Source organism: Chrysochloris asiatica, unplaced genomic scaffold (assembly GCF_000296735.1).
Source record: "Chrysochloris asiatica unplaced genomic scaffold, ChrAsi1.0 scaffold00006, whole genome shotgun sequence".
NCBI classification, from domain to species: Eukaryota; Metazoa; Chordata; class Mammalia; order Afrosoricida; family Chrysochloridae; genus Chrysochloris; species Chrysochloris asiatica.
In genome coordinates, this window is record NW_006408524.1 from 1,560,320 (window position 1) to 1,572,406 (window position 12,087).

Sequence of the window (12,087 nt, forward strand, 5' to 3'; positions counted from 1 at the left end):
CATAGGAAGATCAAGTAAATAAATCAAGTACACGGAAATTGAATAACACCCTTCTTCAAAGCTACTGGGTAACAGAAAAAATAGAAAACAAAAGTTTTTAATTCCTGGAATCAAATAAGAATTAAAATATAACATACCAAACTCATGGGACACAGCAAAAGCAGTCTTAAGAAGGCAAATTATATCAATAAAAGCACACATCCAAAAAGAAGAAAGAACCAACATTTACACAAATCTCCAGCAATTTGAATAAGAGCAGCACTAGAAGAAAAGAAATTAAAAAGATGAGTAGAAATAGATAAAATATAAAACAAAACAAAACAAACAAAATATAGGAAGCATCAAAAAGACACAAAGTTATACTTTGAAAGGATTAACAAAATCAGAAAACTACTGGCAAATCTAATACGAGAAAAGGAGAAGATGCAAATAACATGTATAAGAAATCATACGGGTGAGAGCACAACAGAACTGATGAGGCAAAAAAAGGATAAATACAAAATACTATGAAGAGAATGCTGCACTCCAGCCCTCTTTTCCCTCCATAGTTTCTCTCGCTCTGGTGAGTAAATAGGATCCAGGCGCTTCACTCCCTACTGACCGCCACCTGGGAACACGTGCCCTTCTCTGCCTGGAGCAGATATCTTCCGGCCTTCACTGCACAGTGCAGAAAGCCTCTCCCTGCTCTGCGGAATGCTAAATTTGACAAGGAGGGCAGAGGGAACCATGGAGAGAAGGATTCACCTGAAGCTGAGGAACCCGACCACGGAGGCTGTTTGAAAACTTGTCCTAGACAACTGCAGATCAAATGATGGTAGAATTGAAGGCTTAACAGCTGAATTTGTGAACTTAGCGTTCTTCCGCTTAATAAATGTAGGCTTGATTTCAGTTTCGACTCTCCCCAAACTGCCGAAATTGAAACAGCTTGAGCTCAGGGACAATAGACTCTTGGAGGTCTGGATGTGTTAGTGGGAAAACTTCCAAACCTCACACATCTAAACTTAAGTGGAAATAAACTGAAAGATATCAGCACCTTGGAACCTTTGAAAAAATTGGAATACCTGAAAAGCCTAGCTCTGTTTAACTGTGAGGTTACCAACTTGAATGATTACCGAGAGAGAGTGTATTCAAACTCCTTCCTCAGCTGACCTACCTGGATGGCTACGACCCAGAGAACCAGGAAGCCCCTGACTCAGAGGACCAGGAAGCCCCTGACTCAGATGTTGAGGTGGACGGTGAGGATGAAGAAGAAAATGAGGATGAGGATGAAAATTTTTATTTTGAAGAGGAGGAAGATGAAGACAAACCCAGTAGGGAAGAAGAAGAATGTGGCTTTGATGAAGATGAAGATGAAGATGAAGAGGAGGAGAAAGAAAGTGGGAAAGGTGAAAAGAGGAAGTGAGAAACAGATGATGAATATGATTAAGACCCCAAATAACCTGCAAAAACATAACTGTTCAGTATTGGTTGGACTGCTCATGGATTTGGTAGCTGTTTGAAAAAAAAAAAAAAACTGTGATACAAACCCCAGGACACCCACCCACCCACCCAAAGAGCCAAAGAATAGTTCTGGTGACATTCTGCCGTCTTCTGTTTAGTCCCTCTTGGAAATCCACCACCAATCTTGGGGACTTCACTGCAACAAAACTGTGTTGTTGTTAGGTGTCATTGAGTCAGTACCGACCCATAGCGACCTTATGTACAGCAGAATGAAACACTGCCCAATCCTGGGTCAACCTCACTACTGTTGCCACGCTTGAGTTCATCAATGCTGCCACATGGCCAATCCATCTCGTTGGGAGTCTTCCTCTTTTTCTCTGACCCTCCACTTTACCAAATATGATATCCTTCTCCAGCAATTGGTCCCTCCTGATAATATGTCCAAAGTATGGGAGATGAAGTTTGTCCATCTTGGCCTCTAAGGACTTTCGTTATTGAAAGATTCTCTGGGAAATTTATTGAATGATGCAGAAAGCATCAAGAGAAGATGGAAGGAATACACAGAGTCACTGTACCAAAAGGAAATGGTTCATGTTCAACCGTTTCAAGAGGTAGCATATGATCAAGAGCCAATGATAATGAGGGAGGAAGTCCAAGGTGCATTAAAGGAACTGACAAAGAACACGGCACCAGGAATTGATGGAATAAAAATTGAAATCTTTCAACAAAGTGAGATAACACAGGAGGCACTCACTCATCTTTGCCAAGAAATTTGGAAGACAACTATCTGGCCGACTGACTGGAAGAGATCCATATTTGTGCCCATTCTAAAGAGAGGTGACCCAACAGAATGCGGAAATCACTGCATAATCTCTTTGATATCCCATGCAAGTAAAGTTTTGTTAAAGATAATACAGAAACGGCTACAATCACACATTGACAGAGAACTTCTGGAGATTCAAACCAGATTCAGAAGAGGCCGTGGAACGAGGGATATTATTGCTGATGTCCAATGGATTTTGGCTGAAAGCAGAGAATATCAGAAAGATGTTTATTGACTTTATTGACTACACAAAGGCTTTTGATTGTGTGGATCATGACAAGCTATTGACAACATTGTGAAGTATGAGTATTTCAGAAGACTTAATTGTGCTCATGAGGAATCTGTACCTGGACCAAGAGGCAGTTGTTTGAACAGAACATGGGGACACTGAATGTTTTAAAATTAAGAAAGGTGTGTGACAAGGTTGTATTCTTTCACCATACTTGTTCAACCTGTATGCTGAGCAAATAATCTGAGAAGCTGGGTTCTATGAAGAAAAACGTGGCATCAGGATTGGAGGAAGACTCATTAACAACCTGCGATATGCAGATGATACAACCTTGCTTGCTGAAAGTGAAGAGGACTTAAAACATTTACTGATGAAGATCAAAGAGCACAGCCTTAGGTATGAATTACATCTCAGTGTAAAGAAAACAAAAATCCTCACCACTGGACCAATAAACAATATTGTTATCAACCGAGAAAAGATTGAAGTTGTCAAGGACTTCATTCTTCTTGGATCAACTATCAACACTGAGATGGAATAAAGTGTATGATTGATTGAATGTAAAATTGATCATCTTGTCTGTAAACCTTCACTCAAGTCACAATAAAAACATCAAAACCAAAAGAATGAGGTCAAAATTTAAACATTTCCAGACAAACTATAGCTGGGAGAACTCATACACACCTGACCAACCCTACAAAAAATACTAGTGGGAGTTTTGTAAATGGAAGGAAAAAGATCCTGGAAAGTAATTATATGCTATCACTCAATTCATAATAAAAACTTTATATATAAAGTTTTTATTATGAATTGAGTGATAGTTTACTTTAGAGAACATCGGTTTTACACTCATTGTTTCATTGTAATGATTACAATCTCCTCCATGCGTCATCATTCAACAGTATTTGCTTCTATTCCCTGTGGTTTTGTGTGGTTTTTTTTGGTTTTGCGGGGGGAAGGGGGGTGTACACAAAAACACTCAGGAATATATAAATCATTTAAACAACCAAAGGGCACATTTTGCAAGGCTGCCTCCTGGCTGTATGGACATGGTTGCTGCTATCTCTTGTCGACTGAGAACACAATCCCCACCCCTACACACATGCACATGAAAAAACAGAACAGAGTAAGTAAGCAAGCAATCAACAATGAAAAGCAAAAATAATAAAAAAGAAAAAAAGTAGGTCACAACTTGATATAAAGAATATAATAACTAAGAAGAGAAAAGTTGCTGTTGTTAAGTGCCGTTGAGTCTATTCCGACCCATAGCGACCCTTTATAGGGTTTCCAAGGAGCAGCTGGTGAGCTTGAACCACCGGCCTTGCAGTTCAAATGACTTTGCAGTCTGACACATTAGCCCACTACGCCACAAGAGGGACAGGAAAATGGAGCTATAGAAAAGAAAAACAAGAGAGAAAATAAAAGTAACAATTTTTTAAAAAAAACAAACACTTAGAAAAACCAGGGAGAGGGAAGACGAAAAGAGAATGAGAGTTGTTGTTGTCGTTGCTAGGTGCTATCAAGTCGGTACCAACTCATAACGACCCTATGCACAACAGAACAAAACACTGCCCCGTCCTACACCAACCTCACCATCGTTGCTATGTTTGAGCCCACTGACTCTGCCACTGAGACAATCCATCGCATCAGGGGTCTTCCTCTTTTTCTCAAGAATGAGAGTAGAGAGTAGTAAAGAAAGATCAAAAGTAAAAAAAGAAGAAGAGGGCAAACGTGATACAGAACAAAACAAGGAAAAACAAAATCAGAGCTAGAAAGGATAGTATTCCAGGGAATGGAAAGAGGAGAAGAAAAAATAAACAAAGAAAAACAACAAAATAACAAAAGGGGAAATAAAAACAGTCCAGCTGTTGAACCTGCAGAGAAGAAAACTTGGGGGGCTTCTGCCAGCCAAGGCGCTCACAACGTGAGTGTGGGAGGGGTGTTCCTGGCCCTAGGTAGAGTGCCTATAGGCGTAAGTGTTATCTATGTTCAGGGCACTCAATCCAAAAGTAGTTCATGGGGGCCCTTGACGGAGCTGGTTTCAGTGTCTGGTTTCAGGTCAGCTGGGAGCAGGATGGCTGGCTATGACAGGTTCTGATAGATTAATGCTGGTCTGGTGACTCTATGAGTTCTGTGGGTTTGGAGGAAAGCCCACCTGAATCCAGGCACCAAAGTAGCACATCCAACCCTCGCTTCACACTGACAGGGCTCACAACCACATGGCTCCAAATTCTTAGAGAACAAAGTCTGTGCTGGGGATGAATGAGGGTGGGTACTGGCCACACCTCTGGTCACAAGGTAGTGTGGGGGAAAGAAGGAATTGTACCTTTCTTTTCACCTGTATAAATCTGCTCTGCCAGGTCACTCTGTCACCAAAGTTGCCAGGTGGTCATGCCACATCTGGCCAACCTTTCATCAGCCTCCCTCTCTTGCGGTGCCTGCTCAGCTTTTCCTCCCAGAAAGCACTCCATCAATTTCTCTAAACACCTATAGCTCTATCAGCCTCTACCCATCACCGAATTCCAAAACCACTTCCATATTTTAGGTATTTGTTAGAATAGTACCCTCACTTCTTGGTACCAAATTCTGTCTTGGTTTTTATTGTTAGGCGTCAAGTTGATGCTAACTCATACCAATCCTATTTACAATAGATGTACAACTGCCTGGTTCCATGCCCTCCTGTAGTGGTTGTTATATTTGAGCCTACTGCTGCAGCCACGGTGCCAGTCCATCTCGATGAGTCCTTTCCTCTTTTTTTGCTGACCCTCCACTTTAGCAAGCATGATGTCCTTCTCCAATGACCAGTCTCTCTTGATAACGTGTCCAAGTCTCTCCATGGTCCTTTTCAAGAAGTTGTTTGGCTGTACTACTTTCAAAGGGAACTTCGTTTTCTAGTGCTAACCCAAACCCAAAACCAAAACCAAATGCACTGCCACCGAGTTATGGTGTTGGAGGAGAATATTGAAAGTGCCATGGGCGCCAAAAGAACCAACAGATCTGTGTGGAAGAAGTGCAGCCAGAGTGCTCCTTGGAGGCCAAAATGGCCAAACTTCATCTCTAGGGACCCCAGGTTCTAAGGATACACTCCATTCCTGACTCTTCTTCCTTGGTGTTAGTAAGTCCCTTTCTCTGTTTTCTTCTCCATTTATATTTCACAAGAGACTGACTCATCATGCTACAACATAATCCTGCAGATTACATCATAGAAGTGAGGGGTTACAACCATAGGAGGAGAGCATCCAAGAAGATCATAGGTGGGATCACATTGCCTTAGAGCTCACCATGGGGGACTCTTGTTGTTGTCAAGTGCTAGAGACTCATAGTTTCAACTCATAAGAGGAGTAGCTGGTGGGTTTGAACCGCCAACCTTGTAATCAGCTGTCCAGTGCTTATCCTACAGGACCACACCATTCCTAACTGCCAGATCACTGAGAACTCAGGCCCAGCCAGTTAACACTAAATCTTAACTCTCATAATTACATTGATTAAATTTTCTAATGTTAAACCACCTTAAATGTCACTGGATCATGGTATAAACTCATTTTAATATATATATATATATATATATATATACACTAAGCTTTTATTGTGAATGGGAGATAGTTTACATGGGAGACATCGATTTTGCACTCATCTTATCATATTTCGTTTCAGTACATTCCCCTTCATGCATTTTAATATTCTTTTGGATTTGGTTTACTAGAATTTTGTTGTGGATTTTTGTATCTGTATTTATAAGGGATTCTGGTCTGTAATTTTTTTCTTGTCTGGTTCTAGTAATTTTATAGAATGAGTCAGTAATTGGTTCTTTGCCTCCTACATTTAGGAAACATTTAAGGGGTATTGGATTCACTCCTATAAATGTTTGGTAGAATTTCCCTGTGCTGTCAGACTCATATGCATGTAAAAGTTAGACAACGGATAAGGACGACCATCAAAGAATTCCTGCATTTGAGTTATGTTGTTGGAGAAAAAGTACCATGGACTACTAGAAGAACAAACAAATGTGTGTTGGGAGAAGTGCATCCAGAATCCTCCTAAGAAGCCAAGATGGCCAGACTTCGTCTCTCATACTTCAGACATCATCAGGAAGCATGATGTCCCTGGAGAAGGACATCATGCTAGGAAAAGTGGAGGTCAGAGAAAAAGAGGAAAAGCCCTAATGAGATGGATTGGTACAATGACAGCAGCAATGGGCTCAAGCTTAACAGTGATTTTGAGTATGGTGTAGATTCCTCTGTAGGAGGCGTTAATAACAGCACCTCCTCCAACCACAGATCTGAAGGATTCAGATGTTATTAGTAGGCAACAGTGCAGATAGCTGACTTGGGTCCTGCCTTCCCACAGAACCCCATCTAATGTTCTTAGAGAACTCAGAAAACTAGGGTTCTATCTACTGAAAACAATCTCCTGATTTTTAAAATGCAAGTAAGTAAAGAATATCTAAAATGTGTCTGGGCTTCCCTTGCAGTCTGTATGCTGTCCTCTACCCATCTCCTGCCACCCCTCACCCACCTCCCATCCCATATGTCCTCTGCCATCCCCAGGGCCCCTTCCTCACCCACACCCCCCAACTGTCATCCTGGCCAGGTCCCATCCAGTAGGAGCTGAAGGCCATTTCCCAGAGTCCACCTTCTCCCAGTGACACCTAGAGGGCTGGGGGCATGCTGCCCAGATATGCCAGTTGCAGCTCAGTCACACAGAGACCCCCAAAGGCACCCCCTTGCCCACCACCAGCAGACATGCTTCTTCCAGACTGCCACTCCATCCAGGAGCTGAAAGCTTTGGCTTATTCCTGCACTGGCTGGGCGCACTCTCCACTGTACCAGCAATTTAGACATGAGTCCTTTTTCAACTGAAGAACCAGAGACTGACTTCCTTTCCAAACTCCTTCAGAAAAAGTGGTCACAGAAGAGCTCCCCTGGTCTCTATCAGCAAGGTGGACAGAGCATGGTAACGGGGGCGAGGTGTCAGGAGATGGAGTCTGGCAGGGCTCTGGTGTGACACCTGGTTCAGGGATCAACAATAGGTATTTTTCCAGAATTTGCTAATTCCAGGGTTCACTCTGGACCTAGTGCTGGGGTACCTGCTTCTGTGGGTTCCTTGGGTCAGACCTGAGCCCAGTTGACTGTGGGCCCCAATGCCTGGTGATGGCTGGAGTCCCTGGGACAGCTGGAGGAAAGGTGAGTGAGAATCACAGAACCCAGCCTGCACCTTCCAAGATGGGCCACTGGAACATCATCTCTGCAGTGAGCCACCGCTGGAGTCACCCAGGGTGGGTCCCGTCACCACGCTGTTTGTGCTGGCTACAAGGCAGCCCTTACCTCTGACAGAGGATGCTCCATCTTCCACTTACCGGAGGAGGAGACACTCAGAAGGTGAGGGGTCCCTGCACAAAGGCTTCCTCATCTGCCCGTGGCTGGGCCAGCAAGCCTTATTGAGAGCTAACCTAGCCCATCTGTGTTGGCACTTTCCTGATGCAGGTTTCATGTCTTGTCACAGCTCACCTTGGCTAGTCTCCTGCCCAGCTCACACTGACCACTCTGTCCCCCACCCACACTGATCACCCTGTCGCCCACCCACACTGATCATCCTGTCCCCCACCCTCACTGACCACCCTGTCCCCCACCCACACTGACCGCCCTGTCCCCCACCCACACTGATCGCCCTGTCCCCCACCCTCACTGACCACCCTGTCCCCCACCCACACTGCACAGACTAACTCTGGGAGTGCAGGGCTTTGGTGCCCCACACAGGGATGAGTGGCAGGTGTGTGGGTGTGGCTGAGTCCCCACTGGCACAGAGGACAGTGTCCAGCTCAGGCTCCTCACAGATTCAAGGCTGTAGGGGTTTCACAGCACGCGTTTGGAGTCACCTGGTCTCCTGCCTGCAGCCTCGGGTTCAGGCACCCTTTGCCCACCTAACAGACTAGATGGCAGGGTCCTGATGACCACAGTCCAGGAGAATTGCTGACTTTCAGACCCCCTCCCCCATTTTCCAGTAGGAGGGCTTCCTAGAAACAGGTTGGACAAAATTCCCAAACACCAGGGTGTTGCTGTTCAGTTTCCTTTCATATGTCCAGATGATCTCCAGAACATTTAGGGGGACCGTAAAATGTGGGTCCCCATGAAAGCCCTTCTGGGGCTGCCTTCCTAGACGCAGTCAGACTCAGCTGGTCTGGGCCAGGCCAAGAGGGTGTGTTTCTAGGTTTGCTACCACCCAACTTTGAGAAGCACTGAGGAAAGTGAGAATCACTTTGAGAGTTCACAGGGAATAAACACTAGTGTCAGTGGGATGCGCCTGGTCCTTCATAGCAGACTCCAGGGTAGCTCTTAGCGCAAATCACCCTCTGCAACTGAAGGGTGTTTAATGTTGGGAACAGAGCAGATGCAATGGAACTTGGCAGGGAATGGGGCCAAGGCAGTTTCTGCCACCAGGTAACATCCTGCCTGCTCCCCTGTTCTCTCACGTGTGCCCTCTTCTCTCAGCTCCATTGAGCATGCCACTCCCTATCTCGTCTCTCCTTGGTTGCATCTCTGCAAACCATTGAACCTTCCATTCCTGCTCCATACTTGGCCCTGGCTGGCAGTATGGGGACAGACCAGACATCCCCAAGACAAAGGCCCTGCTCTCCTGTGTCTCAGTCTCCCAGGTCTCCCAAACCTGAGGGCAGGGACACCCTAGGAGGGGTCAGTTCTTAGAGAGATAAAATGGCAAGTCTGGTAGGCTCCCAGAACATGTCTCCCAAGAGGCCACTGTGCTGTAATTAGAGGCTAAAACAGGGTTGGGTTTTTTTTCTTTTATTGTGGTGAAAATATACATATTTAAAATACACCATCTCAAAAACCAAACCACCAACTCAACAATTTCTACCTGTAGAATCATCCTTTAAGTTGTGCAACTATTCTCATGGTCCTTCTCAAAATCATTACACCACCATGAATCAGCGTGTACTTTTCATTTTTTTAAGTTTTTATTGTGAACTGAGTGATACTTTACATGGGAAAAAAATGGTTTTACATCATTGCTTCACTGAAATGATTAAAATCTCCTCCATGCATCATCATTCAACAGTACTTGCTTCCATTTCCTGTTTTGTTTTGTTTTGGGTGGGGGGCGGGGATGTACACAGAAACACTCAGGAATATATAATAATTTAAACAACCAAGGGCACATTCTGCAAGCCTGCCTCCTGGCCACCAGCACCCAGTCCCTCTCTTTCCATGAATCTAGAATCCTCAGCTGCTCTCTCTCTCCACGTCATCATCTCTGCCTCCATCTATGGTGTTGCTGACTCTGAATAGTTTCCCACATTCTGCTTGTGCTCATCTCCCTTGATGGGTCCTCTCTTTCTGGACTGTAAGATTAACTACTCTCCCCATTATGTTACAAAACTTCTACCTTTACCTTTGTGACCGTCACAATTAGTCATGATAAAACTTACTCACTATTGAATCATAAGAATCTTATCCCTATCTCTTTTCACCAGACCCATCTAGATAAGATGAAAACTACTCATTGGGAACTCTATATTCTCCACACATACTCATAAACTAAACTCCCTCTTGAAAATTTGTAAGACAGTCACTTCATGCCTTTATAGGCCCCTCATTTTAGGTAGTCAATGTCTAAGTTGTAAATCCTATCTACCCTGTGTACAGAGGGGATAAAATACATACTTAATGTGAAGGCTCCTTCCTTCAGTTGGTATTTTGAGTTACTACATCCATAAATATCCACCACTCGTCTGTCAGTTTGTCATAATGTGGTGGTTTGTGAGTTGCTGTGATTCTGGAAGCTATACCACAGGTATTTTAAATACCAGCAGGGTCACCAATGGTGGACAGGTTTCAGATGAACTTCCAGACAAAGACTGTCTAGGAAAGAGAGATGAACTACTTCTAAATATTTAGTCACTGGAAACCTTATGAACAGCAAGAGAAACACTGTCAGATATAGTGCCAGAAAATGAGCCCCTCAGGTTGGAAGACACTCAAAATGAGAATGGAGAGGAGCTGCCTCCTAAAGTATAGTTGACCATGATGATGAAAATAAACTAAATCCCATGGGAATAGCCCTCAGGACCTTCATTTGCTGATGGGACACAACTCAAAAGGAAAAGAAACAGCTGTAAACATCCATTAATAATTGGAACATGCAATGTACACAGTATGAATCTAGGAAAATTGGAAATTGTCAAAAATGAAATGGAACGCATAAACATCAATATCTTAGGCATTGGTGAGCTGAAATGGACTGGTATTGGCCATTTTGAATCTGACAACCACATGGTTTACTATGCCGAGAATGATAAATTGAAGAGGAATGGTGTTGCATTCATTGTCAAAAAGAATATATCCAGAACAGTCATGAGGTACAACACTGTCTGTGATAGGATAATGTCCATGCACCAAAAGGGAAGACCAGTTAATACCACTATTATTCAAATTTACGCACCTACCACTAAAGTCAGTGAGGATGAAATACAAGAATTCTACCAACTTCTTCAATCTGAAATTGATCAAACATACAATCAAGGCGTATTGATCATTAATAGTTATTGGAATGCAAAGGTTGGGAGCAAAGACGAAGGATCAGTAGTTGGAAAATATGGCCTTGGTGATAGAAATGATGCTGGAGAGTGCAAGATAGAATTCTGCAAAACATATGATTTGTTCATATAAAATACTTTTTTTAGACAGCATAAGAGATGATTATACACATAAACTTCACCAGATAGAATACATAGAAATCAAATTGACTACATCTGTAGAAAGATGATGGAAAAGATCCATATCATCAGCCAAAACAAGGCCAGGAGAAGATTGTGGAACAGACCATCAATTGCTCATATGCAAATTCAGACTGAAGCTGAAGAAAATGAAAACAAGTCCACAAGAGTCAAAAAATGACCTTGAGTATATCCCAACTGAATTTAGAGATCAAATAAGAACAGATTTGATACATTAAACACTAAAGACTTAAGACCAGAGGAGTTGTAGAACGACACCAAGAACCTCATACAGGAAGAAAGCCAAAGGTCATGATTAAGAAGACAAGATAGAAGAAAAAGATCAAAATGGATGTCAGAAGAGACACTGAAACTTGCTCTCCAGCATAGAGATGCTAAAACAAATGCAAGAAATGATTCACTATTGAATCATAAGAATCTTATCCCTATCTCTTTTCACCAGACCCATCTAGACAACAGCTGAACAGAAATTTTAGACGGTCAGCTCAAGAAGACAAAGTCAAATATTACAATGAAAGGTGCAAACATCTGGAGTCAGAAAACCAAAAAGGAAGCACACACTCTGCATTTCTCAAGCTGAGGGAACTGAAGAAAAAATTCAAGACTCGACTTTCATTATTGAAGGATTCTCGGGGCAAATTACTGAATAATGCAGAAAGCATCAAAAGAAGATGGAAGGGGAGAACAAACAAGATGGCGGATCGGGTGGATGTATAGCAGAGACTTCTGCCAACAACAACACAGAATACCCGACCAAGCAGGTTCAGGGGATGGTCCCAGAACTCTCAACCACATGTAAAGGAATACTTAGAAGGTTGGAAGGCTCACAGCTGGGGGAATTTGTGG

At 43.2% G+C, this 12,087-nt stretch overlaps 1 pseudogene; it reads left to right on the forward strand.

The window, feature by feature from the left end:
* The first annotated feature begins 726 nt into the window (after positions 1-726).
* Positions 727-1,426, forward strand: LOC102813085 (annotated as a pseudogene).
* The last annotated feature ends 10,661 nt before the right edge of the window (positions 1,427-12,087 follow it).